This window comes from Chiloscyllium punctatum, chromosome 2 (assembly GCF_047496795.1).
Source record: "Chiloscyllium punctatum isolate Juve2018m chromosome 2, sChiPun1.3, whole genome shotgun sequence".
In the NCBI taxonomy this organism is placed as follows: Eukaryota; Metazoa; Chordata; class Chondrichthyes; order Orectolobiformes; family Hemiscylliidae; genus Chiloscyllium; species Chiloscyllium punctatum.
In genome coordinates, this window is record NC_092740.1 from 31393886 (window position 1) to 31407237 (window position 13352).

The following is a 13352-nucleotide window of genomic DNA, read 5'->3' on the forward strand; positions in this document are numbered from 1 at the left end:
GTCTGGTCTATCCTTTTCCATCACTATTTAAAAATGAATAGAATTATGGTCGCTAGCCCCTAAGTGCTCACCCACTGACACCTCAGTCACCTGCCCTGCCTTATTTCCCAAGAGTAGGTCAAGTTTTGCACCTTCTCTAGTACGTACATCCACATACTGAATCAGAAAATTGTCTTGTACACACTTAAGAAATTCCTCTCCATCTAAACCTTTAACACTATGGCAGTCCCAGTCGATGTTTGGAAAGTTAAAATCCCCTACCATAACTACCCTATTATTTTTACAGATAGCTGAGGTCTCCTTACAAGTTTGTTTCTCAATTTCTCTCTGACTATTGGGGAGTCTATAATACAATCCCAATAAGGTGATCATGTCTCTTCCATCACCAAATCAAAGCCACCCGCCAACTGGAGGAAGCATGCCTCATCTTCCACCTTGTGATGCTACAACCACATGGCATCAACATTGACTTCACCAGTTTCCAAATCTCCCTTCCCATCCCAGATCCAACCCTCCAACTTGGTACCACCCTCTTGACCTGTCCAACCTGTCCACCTTCCTTCCCACATATCCATTTCACCCTCCCCATCGACTTATTAAAATTACCTCCCACCTGCATCCACCTATCACATCCCACTTATCATCCCCCCAGCCCCAGCCCCAACCCCACCCCCATCCCCACTATTTATCTGTCTGCCCCCTTCCCCCTCCACATTCCTGATGAAGGGCTTATGCCCAAAATGTTGACACTCCTGCTCCCCAGATGTTGGCTGACCTGCTGTGCTCATCCAGCACCACAAATTTGGACTCTAACTTTCCAGCATCTGCAATCCTCACTTTCTCCAGGGTAGGTTTTGCCAACTTCTCACCACTGTGTTAGAAATCACATCATTACCCTCATGGCTCAGACCCCTATGAGATTCTAACCTTTGTGCATCTTTTGTCTGGACGTGAACTGAGTTGAATACAAAGGATTATTTGGTAGGAATAGCCTTAATAAACTAAATGATTGATTCTCATTTTATCCCTTCCATAAAGTAGTAAACTTCTATTTGTTGATATTGGCATGGCTGTTTAAAAACTATGACCTCTCTTGAGATAAGGTTTTGCCATTTATCATACTAACACCAAAAAATTTCCCTATAGTTTAGGTTTTATTAAGAGTGGAAGACAGTTCTTAAATGCTGAAATCAATCCAAAAATACCTAAAAGCCAGCAGAATGACAACACAGGAATTCTCCATAATACTATTATCATGATTGTTATCAAGTGGTAAGAGGTGAGGGCTAAACTAATTCTCTGATACTAGTATCATACTTTATACCCTGATCTCCAAGCTGTGCATCTGACATTAACTTTGTGAAATAAATAATCTGGTCAGGTACAACATTACCATAATGGTTTGTATCATCTGTAATTGAGGTGCTCTTTGCACCTATTCAAGTTGTAGTTGTTAGTTTAAGTATCTTAGCTTCTGTCTAAGATTGTCAATTCTCAAACAAGTGGGTGGACAGATAAAGAGATAATCTTCACCTGGTCTTTGCTTTTTGCACCACAAAGATTTCAGCAAATTGGACAAAACCACAGGTCACTGCATTGAAACTTCTTCTGATTTTTCCTGACTGAAATGTTTCTGACATTTGTCACTTTACAATGCAATCCCTCAGTGGACCCTCATGTTCTGCCATTAAGTATATTTCAGTGTTCTTTTTCGCAGGCCACGTGACTTTCTGTTTGACTGCTGCACGACATTAACCAAAACATTTCGTTCACATTATCAAGACAAAGCAGGGTTAGGAAGGTGCATTGCAGGTTGAAAAGGTCATAATTAATACATAGGAACCTGGATTTTGAGGAGTGACATTAAGTAGAAAATGAAGGAAGTTGTGTTGTATTTTTAAAAAGTATTGATTACACGAAGTCCACATAGATTAATGAAAAGAAAATCATACTTGACAAACCTACCAGAATTTTTTTGAGGATATAATCGGTGGAATAAAAAAGAGAGAACTCGTATATGTGATGCAATTAGGATTCTCAGAAAGCTTTAAATGAAGTTCCACATAAAGAGGTGATTAAGCACACGCAAATTCATGGTAATATAAAGTCATGGATTGGGAATTGATTAGCAGTTTTGAAGCCAGGACTGAGAGGAAACCGTCTTTTATCAGGGTGGAAGGCCTTGACTTGTGGGTACCACATGGATCAGTATTTGAGGTTCAGCTATTCATAACAGTACATCAAGGATTTGGATGAGGGAATCAAATGTAACATTTACCAGTTTCCTAATGACACAAATTGGGTGGATAGGAAGGGCTGAGAGGGATATGGGCCAAATGCTGACAATCATGATTTGGGCTGGAGTGTACAAAGTTAAAAATCACACAACACCAGGTTATAGTCCAAAGGTTTATTTGGAAGCATTAACTTTTGGAATGATGCTTCTTCATCAGGTGGTTGCGATTCTCCACAACCATCTGATGAAGGAGCAGCGCTCTGAAAGTTAGTGCTTCCAAATAAACTTGTTGGACTATAACCTGGCGTTGTATGATTTTTAAAAATGCTGGCAAATGGGATTTGCTTAATTTAGATATCTGGTCAGCATGGTCGAGTTGGAGTGAAGGGTCTGTTTCCACGTTGTACGTATCTATGTACTTATGGTTGTGAGTGATGAAGATGAAGTAAAGAACCTTCAAGTACTTCAGTCAAGTTAAATGAGTGGGAAAATGCATGACAGATGCAGTTAAGGAAGATAAGTTTGTAGGTTTAGATTTCGATTGGAGAAGCAGAATGGCAGTGTACAATTTAAATGGTGATAGATTGGGAAACATTAGTGAACTAAGGAACTTGTTTGTTCTTGTAGTCCGGTCACTGAAAGCAAGCATAAAAGTACAGCAAGCAGTTTGGAAGGCAAATTGTATGTTGGTCATCACCACATAGAAGTTTAAGTATTGGGGCAAGGATACCTTACTGGAGCAGTACTTGGTGGGATCGCAAGTGGAGTACTGTGTGCAATTTTGGTCTCCTCACCTAAGAAGATACATACTTACCACCCAGAGAGGGATTGAATCACCTGAATTCTTGGAATGGTAGATTTGTTTTATGAGGAGAGGGTATCATAGTCACTTACTGGCAGAATTGTGCTCATAATATAGCATGAACAGTTTGGTTGTGCAATGTATGATTGAATAATATCAAATACCTCTGAATTCTTTATGGAGGCACAAGAATGAAGGCATAACATAAGAATGAAGGCATAACATAAGACTTCATTGTGATGGATCTAGCCATCAATGCCCACATACCAGTGAATAAAAGAAAAGACGCACCCTCACACCAACCTTATAATCTAGTCTATGAACCTCGCAGGAAGGGCATTACTATGGAGGCAAGAGCCAAGTGGGCCCCTCAGCAGATGGGACACTGGCTGGTCCTTAATCCAGACAGGTTGGGAGAGCCATTAACATGCCTGTCATGTTAGGCCACAAGCCTGCCTAAGGAGTTCACCTCCTAAACTGGCCTCTACCACTGATTGAAACCTGGAGGAAACTTTCAGATAGCCTTCATTGCTTCACCTTTTGTAATTCTTAATGAACCATGTCAGCTAACCACTGAATGCAAGCAGGTCAGGTCACTGTCAGGCCAACGTTAATGCCCACCATGCTACTGCCCCAATCCCATCTTTACATAAACAGCTCAGAGGCTAGGAGGCGTCATGGGAGTTGGGGCTACTTTGAGTTCCTGTTTGCTTCTGTTCCCAGCCCCAACAGAGGACCATGTTCTGGGTGATTGATTGAGTTGACGGAAATGGTTGGAGAGGAGGTTCTTCTCCTCCAACAGTGGCAGAGAATTGGAAGAACGAATTTCTGGATGAGGATAATTGTAGGTTCAGTCAATCAACCAGTTACAAAACAATGTTGCCAGGAGACTTTTTAAACTGAATTGGTTAACCAAAAACTGATAACAAGTAAAATGTAATTGTTTCTGATATGTGGTTGCTGCAGCACAAAAATATTGTGACTACTCAGTGAAGTCTTTAAAAAAAGGAACCAAAGTTTAATTAAATCTCTTTAAAGGTGTCTTTTTCTTCCACTGCCATGGCATTTGTGATTAATAAAGAGGAGTAGATATGCTCATTTTAAGAACGCCATCTCCTCTATTACTGCAGAGTGAGTAGTCGCATAGCAAATAAAACCATCAGATAAAAACACATTTTGCATAACGACCTACAACTAAATTAATAGCCAGAAATTAGATCTTTGATCCCTAATTATTATACCAACAGTTAAATGAAGCCAAACATTGCATTCAGTCAAAAAAGGCTGAAGAAAGGGTGACTTATTTAGGAGGAAGTTAAAATGATAGTGGAAGAGTTTCAAAGAACACTCAAAAAGCCCTCTGTGTTTTGGATGTGGACCAGTTTGATTCCTTTAAGCTTAAAAAAGCAGAGGAAAAGAATGAAGAGCACATAATACATTTGTTATAAAAAGAACCTGGGAAGTGTTCTCTGAATGGTCTATTGCTTAAGAAACTACTCAGTGTGGTCTCAGCAATGAAGATCAGTCTGGTTAGGGCCAAGAATTGGTCTCAGTTTAGGCAACAGTATGATGCAATAATTGGCTTTGCAGCCCTAATCTCAGGCTGAGAAACGTAACAATTAACAACAGGGTTTCAGTTCTTGCTCAACATTCCATCAGCTGTGATGGAAACTGCATGTTCAAGTGTCAGAAAAGAACGGAATTAGAATCAATGACGATGCCCTCCGCTGTTAAATAGCTTACTGCAAGTCATAGTTTGGGTTCCAGTGGGAAGAATGAATATTGTGACACTAGAGAACAAATGACATCCAGGGATTTTACCCAGCATGAGTCAGATCTATGAGTTAGATCTTCCAGTTACAGTCTGAACTGACCATAAACTTTAATTAGTAATCTGCAAATTCTGGCTATTGGGGTGGCAAATCAGCTTACTGTCTAGCACTGCTGCCTCACAGCACCAGGAATGTGGGTTTGATTCCAGCCTGGGCAACTGTCTGTGTGGAGTTTGTACATTCTTCCTGTGTCTGTGTAGTTTTCTACCGAATGCTCCAGATTCCTTGCACAGTCCAAAGTTTTGGACTGTCCTAGGCAGACTGACCACGCTTTTGGTATTCACCTGACTGTAGGCTAGGTGGATGAACCATGAGAAATGCAGGATTATGGGGATAGGTGGAGCCCTCAGTCTGGGGGAGGGGAAAGCTCTTTGGAGGGTTGGTGCAGACTTTATGGGCCGAATGGTTCTTTCCATTCTATAGGTACTGTATGATTCTGTGATCTGATTGATAGCAATCCTACTAAAGAATGCCCACTTCCTTCTCAGTGATTTTTACAGCCAAGCATCCAATCTGGACTGCCCTGAAGGCTTCCATTGTAAGAAACTGGCTGGGAATCCACTTGGCTCAGGATTAGCTTTAGAGGCCAAGACGTTCTCTGTTAGTCAAAGTAGCTGCAGTATTTGAGTAAACAAAATTTTGAAAGGCCCCAAAGCGACTTATATGTTGATTAGTCTGATAGATCAGCAATTTATTGCCTGTCCCTAATTGCAAAGAGGGCAATTATGAGTCATTGTAGGTCAAAATTCACATTCGACCAGATGTTTCCTTCTATGAAGGACATTTATGGACCAGCTAACTTTCCCCCCCAACTATGGTTTCCTGGTCATCAGTATACTCCTAATTCTAGAGTTTTTATTGAATTCAAATTCCATTATCTGCTGTAGCAGGATTTGAACCCAGGCCCAAGAACATTACCTGGGATTATGGTTATTAATACCACTAAGCCATTACTTCCCCTTGGATAGCTACTAATAGAAGGCACATGTGAAGAATTAATATTGTGGCACTGGAAAAGTGGGTGAGGGAGTAGATTGACATGTGAATTTGTACAAGGCAGGGTGCCTAGTGGGTAAGGGTGGCAGATAGATCAGAGTCGGACGAGACCAGGTTATAGAGTCTTAGAGTCATAGAGATGTACAGCACGGAAAAAAACACACACTTCGGTCCAACTCGTCCATGCCGACCAGATATCTTAAACCAATCCAGCACCTGGCCCATATCCCTCCAAACCCTTCCTAATCGTATGCCCGTCTAGATACCTTTTAAATGTTTCAATTGTACTAGCCTCCACCACTTCCTCTGGCAGCTCATTCCATACATGTACCACCCTCTGCATGAAAAAGTCTTTTATATCTTTCCCATCTCACCCTAAACCTATGCCTTCTACTTCTGGACTACCCCAACCCAGGGAAAAGACTATGTCTATTTATCTTGTCCATGCCTCTCATCATTTTATAAACCACTATTAACCTCTATGGGCGGCACTGCTGCCTCACAACACCAGGGTCCTCGGTTCAATTCCAGCATAGGGTGTCTGTCTGTGCAGAGTTTGCACATTCTCCCCGTGTCTGCATGGGTTTCCTCCAGGTGCTCCGGTTTCCTCCCACAGTCCACAGATGTGAAAGTCAGGTGAATTGGCCATGCTAAATTACCCATAGTGTTAGGTGTATTAGTCAGAGGGAAATGGGTCAGGGTGTGCTCCTCCTTGGAGGGTTGGTGTGGACTGGTTTGGCCAAAGGGCCTCTTTCCACACTGTAGAGAATCTAATCAAATAATGTCACCCCACAGCCTCTGACGCTCCAGGGAAAGCAGCCCCAGCCTATTCAACTTCTCCGATAGCTCAAATTCTCCAACTCTGGCAACATCCTTGTAAATCTTTTCTGAACCATTTCAGAACATATTTCCAATAGGAAGGAGACCAGAATTGCACGCAATATTCCAACAGTGGCCTAACCAATGTCCAGTACAGCCGCAAGAACCCTTCCTCTGCCCTGAAACTCTATGCTACTCTCTCCCCACCCCCACCCTCCTCTCGCTTATCTCTCCACGCTTCAGGCTCACTGCCTTTATTCCTGATGAAGGGCTTTTGCCCGAAACGTTGATTTCGCTGCTCGTTGGATGCTGCCTGAACTGCTGTGCTCTTCCAGCACCACTAATCCAGTAATCCAGTAACTATAAAGGCATGTGAGTCCAATACCTCCAAAGTGTCTTACTGTAATGCAGAATTGGGCACATTTTCAGAGGATCAGGAATGATCTTGCTGTATAGCACACTGGGGTATCATTCTAACAGATTGATTGTGTAACAGGGAGCTTGGTCACAGTCAATCATTAATTTGGGCCAGTCATGGTCAGGGGCTATGTCTGTCTGTAGTTCAGCGAGTGGGCCATCTTCCGTCCTGTAGGGTCATCACAAGGGAATTGTGTATCATCCATCAGGGAGCTGCAGAGACATCAGGCCTGGTCATACATGCCTAGTGGCTATTTGTCGAAGTTGGTCAAAGATCTGGAACCCTATTAACTATCAATAACTGCCTTTGAGAAGATGTAGTATGCTGTCTTCTTGAGCATGATGTGTAGAATGACAGCCCAGCACCACTCAAAGAATTCAAAACCTAAAACGAATGTTTTTGGAGATGGTTATTGTTTGGCACTTGTGTGGTGAATATTATTTGCCAGTTACTAACCCAAGGCTGAATAGTCTTGTTGCATTTGGACATGGATGCCTACACTTAAGACGAGCTGCAAACGGTGCTGAAAACTGAAATCATCAACTGACGTCTGATATTACGAAGGAGGGAAATTCATTGATGAAGCAGCTGAAAGTGATTGGGATGAAGACACTATCCTGAGGAATTCCTGAAGCATGTCCTGTCGCTGAGATGATTGACTTCCAAGAACCCAAACCATCTTACTTTGAGCAAATTATTACTTCAATTAGATGGAGAGTTTCCTGCAGATTCTCATTCACTCCAGTCTTGCTAGACCTCCTTGATATCACACTTTGTCAAATGGTGCTTTTGATACCAAGAGCAGTCACTATCAATTCCCCAGTTCAGTTCAGCTCTTTATTCCATGTTTGGACTAAGGTCGTAATGAGATCAAGAATGTATAATCATCAATGAGCATTCCAACAACTGACCCAATGAAGTAGGGAACATCATTGATTAAGCAGCTAAATAATTATCAGTTCTAAGATCTCAGTCCCGGGAATTCCTGCAGCAATATTCTCCAGCTGAAATGAATAGCTCCTACAATTTTCCTTTCTGCTTAATTTGGCTTCATGGAGAACTTCCACAATTTCCATTAACATGAATTTTTCTTAGTTGAATTTATCCCAGGTCCTCCACTTGATTGAATGCTGCCTTCGAAAGGTGTCATAGCCACCTTACTTCTTAAATGGGGAGGCGCTGGTGTGGTATTGTCATGAGTTGAAAAATGTGGTGCTGGAAAAACACAGCAGACCAGGCAGCATCCGAGGAGCAGGAGAATCGACGTTCAGGAAGGGTTTATGCCTGAAATGTCGATTCTCCTGCTCCTCGGATGCTGCCTGGCCTGCTGTGTTTTTCCAGCACCACATTTTTCAACTCTGGTCTCCAGCGTCTGCACTCCTCACTTTCTCCTGGTATTGTCATGAGCCTACTAATTCAACAACCCAGCCTAAAGCCCTGGAGGCAGAAATTCAAATCCCACAATAGTAGACGGCGAAGTTTGATTGAATTGAAGTCTGGAATTAAGAGCTTACCAAATAGTGACCATAACTATTGTCATTTTTTACAAAATGACACTAATGTCCTTTAGGAAAGGAAATGTGTTTTTCTTACCTGGTCTGTCCTATATGTGACTCCAAACCCACAATGATGTGGTTAACTCCTCACTATCCTCTGAAACGGCCCTCGCAAGCCAGCCAGTTCAAGTGGCAATTAAGAATGAGCTATAAATGCTGGCCAATGCAAATGGCAGACAGTGATGCCCACATCCAATGGATAAAGAAAAATCACATCTATTGTCTATGTTTGGACCAAGGCTGGGTGAGTTGCACTGCTGGAATCCAACGTGAACATTACTGAGTATGTTGTTACTGACAAAGTGCTGCTTGACAGCTCTTCCATTACTTCACTGATGATTGGGAATAGAAAAAGGTCAGGCCAGTGTTGTACGTCTATGGGAACATTTTGGCTAAGGGCACAGCTAGTTTTGAAGTTCATATCTTCACTACTATAGCCAAGATGTTGTCAGGGCTCATTGATTTTGCTGTAATCCAGTGCTTTCAGTCATTTCTTCATGTCCTATATAGTGAATTGAATTGCCTGCGGAATGGTGTCCATGATGGTGCAGACCTCAGGAAGCAGCCCAGATGAATCATTCATTTGGCACTTCTGGTTGAAACTTATTTCAAATGCCTCAGCTTTGTTTTTTTACACATAACGGCGTCTCCAATTATTGAGGACAGAAATCTTTTTGGATCCTTCATCTCTGATTCAATTGACTATCACCATTCATGACTGGATGTGGCAGGATTACAGAGCTTTGATCTAATATTCTGATTGTGGAATCATTGACTTCCATCAATTGCATGCTGCTTGAATGTTTTAGCATGCATGTAGACCTCAGGTATAGGTTCATCTTGTTAGCATTTCATTTTAGCTATTTCTCCTATACTCCTCCTTGAATCAGGGTAGCCCTCACCTTGATGGTAATGGCAGAGTGAAGGATTTCCTGTGCCATGAAGCTATATTGTGATTGACTATGATTCTCCTGATGACTCGAGGCACCTCATGCATGAGCAGTTTGGATTTGCTAGATTTTCTCTGAGTCAATACCATTCAGCATGGTGATTCTATCATGAAGCATAATGGAGATTTCATCTCCACAAGAACTGCCACTGGAAAGATGCAACTAAGTAGATTAGTGAGGACCAGGTCAGTTAGACTTTTCCTGTTTGTTCTTTCTCTCACCAGCCACCATTGACCTAGTCTGGTAGGTATTTCCTTTAGGAATTGCTGAATTCAACCAGTAGTGGAGTTATTGAGCCACACTTGGAGCTGGACATTGAAGATCCTCCACCTGAACACATTTTGAGCTTTTGTTCTTCTTCCAGATACTGGGAAGCACTGGTACACCATCTGAAGAATGAGATTAAATAACTACCCAACAGGAAATTTCCTTGCCTATTTTTGACATGATGCTATGACTGAATATAAAAAAAAAGAGCCACAGAGAGAATCTGAGAAGAGACTATCGGTTAACATGAAAGTGAACGAAAAAGAATTTATTTTATACATATATAAATAGGAAACATGTAGGAAGAAGAGGGATGGAAATAATTAGGGATTAACAAAGAGATCCACACTTGGAGCCAAAGAGTACAGATGAGACATTGATCAAGTGCTTTCAAAGATATTGAGGGAAGTAAAGATGGGAATTGTGCAGGTACTGGATGTAATTTTCCAACATCGATAGATGAGGGCAGTGGGAGTCAGAGAACTCAAGAATTGTAACTATTACACCCTTGTTCAAAAAGAGTTCTCAGAGTTGGATCTCTATGTCCACCTGCTCTGCCGTGGGATGCAGAATCTGGTGATGGAGAAGGCAGTTGGTGGTGTCATTCCTCTGGGTGTTGTTGGTTCTGCTGTCGTCCAGACATGGGTGTGGCTCTTCTATTTCACTGTTCGAACCCTGTCTGTTTCACTGAAGAAACATTCCCCACTGTGCACCCTCCTGGCTGACAGGCAATCAGCACACATCTCAGGAAACCTTGTACTGGGTGTAAAATCCAGAATGGTGTTTTAAACCCCAGATTAATTGCTTCATTGAACATACGGATTACTGAACCAAGAGCTCCACAAGGGCTTCCACCCTGTCTGCAATATTTGACACCCAATGCCTCATTTTGATCTTTTAATCCATCTCCCAGCCACCCACAACCTGCCTTCCTTTAGCAGTTGAAATTCTACTCAATGTCTCTTGCCATTCTACTTGTCCCATGTTGAGTCCACATAATAAATAGGTTAAAATACACAAAGTAAAATGTTATTTTATTTTAATTTAATCTGTACTTCATTAAGGGCTTAGATTTTGTATTCATCAATAGGATTCATCACTCACATGATAGAAAGCTGCCTGCAAATAATTGTGTCATTGGTTTTCCCTTTCCTAATTATGATATAACTCTGTTACCAAAACAGGGGGAATTGCAGACATCAGCACCAACGCAGCCAGCAAGAATCATTGATTTTATTTTTTTCACTCTTCCTTTCATATCTAGTATTTTCTTCCGTTATTTTCTCAGTTTTTTATTTGTTTTTCTTTACTTCTTTTGATGTTTCTCTGCCCTCAACTGGCACATTTTTTACTCACTGCCTGGATTGTAATAAAATGTGATCATAGTGATATTCATTAAAAAGTCCCCCTACTCCATACTCACACATGATCCTCTCCATTCATGAGCATCAGCCACTCTCTGATATCTCACTCAATAGACATTAATGTGTGAACAGGATTGGCATCGCACCAGAGCCCAATCCTGTTCTTAGCTTCTGCCAACACATTTGTGTTTTCCAACAAGATTCACTGGACAGTTGTCAAGAATGGGAACCACGATAGTCATACCATGTGATCCTATCTGAGGGATACGATTCAGCTGGAACCAGGGATCAAAGTGGGTATTTCCCTGGAGAGTGTGTCTCAGGACCATGGGGAGAATGCATTTACCCAATAATTTATCATGGAAATTTATATCTAATTTATTTATTATCATCATTTATCCTGGTTATGGAGACAAATACAATAATGGAAAACAGCCAAGTAAGATGGAAGATGAAGCAGAAGTCTTTTTTATTATTCATTCATGGGATGAGAGTATCACTGGCTAGGCCAGCATTTATTGCCCATCCCTATTTGTCCAGAAGATAGTTAAGAGTCAACTACATTGCTGTGAGTCTGGAGTCACATGGAGCCCAGAGAACAAAAGGATGACAGCTTCCACCCCAAAGGACATTAATGAACCAGATTAGTTTCCTGGCAATTGGCAATGGGTTCATCGTCATCATTAGACCCTTCATTTCAGATTTTTATATATTTCAAATTCCAGTATGACAGGATTCAAACCTAGATCCTCAGAATATTATCTGTGTCTCTGGATTAACAAGGCAAAAGTGAGGATTGCAGATACTGGAGATTAGAGTCGTGAGCATGGTGCTGGAAAAGCACAGCAGGATCCTGCTCCTCGAATGCTGCCTGACCTGCTGTGCTATTCCAGCACCACACTCTTGACTCTCTAGATTAACAACCCAGTGATGTTACAACTAGGCTATCGCCTCCCCCATCAATTTAGATAGATATAGGTTAAATGACCAGTTCTCCCAACACTACATTCGAAGAATGCAGGCCTCTTCTGCCTAAAATGCTACCTTAACACATCAATCCTTCACATGATTGCTGGAAATCTCCACCACGATCATTGGCAATAGCCAATCCACCCCGTATAATCACAACCAAATCCCCCAGCTTAATTGCAGTTGATTCACCCACTCAATCACAGGCAATCCCCACCTCCCCTTGGAAGCTGGGGTTGTTCCTTTAGAATAAAGAAGATTAAGAGGAGATGTGATAAAGGTTTCCAACATCCTGAGAGATCTGCAGATAGGAAGAAACTTCCAATGATTGAGAACCAGAACATACCAATTTAAGGTCATTCACAAAAGAAGCAACAGTGACATGAGGACGGACTCTTTTACCCAGCATGTAGCTGGGATCTGAAAAGCTCTCTCTGAGCATGTCATGGAAATAGACACAATCAAGGCTTTCAAAAAAGAATTGGATAATTATTTGAAACAAAAATGTGTAGGCTTATGGGGAAATGCAAGGGACTGGGACTAGTGAAGTTATTCTTCCAAGGAACCAGAATGGGTATAAACAGTCTGCCCTGCAAGCCTCCTTCTGTGCTGTAATTGTTCAATGAATCGACTTCACTTTTTCACTATTTCACTTCAAAATTATAGTCATTATAGTCATATTGTTTCTCTGTACATTTCCCTGATCTCTGTATTTGCCATCCACATCATCACAATGTTGGAATCGCCAACTTGCCATGCATTCTTTACTGGGCTTGAGTTACCGCTTCGATGTAATTGGGAAATTGCACTCATAATGTATTTGAAACTGTTGGTTAAGTTTGGCTTCAAGTCAATATGAAAAGCCTATCTAATATTTCCTATAGTTGCAATTTTAAAACCCTTTCTAAATTAACGGTCTTCATTTTGGTTGATCACAGGGCCTTCTATATATCTGTGGGGATATTTGACATCTTCAGAGATATTTTGAGGATGTCCCGTAATGATTCTGCTAATGCCCTGAGAGTCTTCAAGCTGTAAATGAGTGTCAAATAATTGCTTTGGGAATATGATCATATCATCATTGGCGGTCCTTCTGAGATGAAGATGATTCTCTTCCACTCTTGGGGTGAATCCATAAGTGGC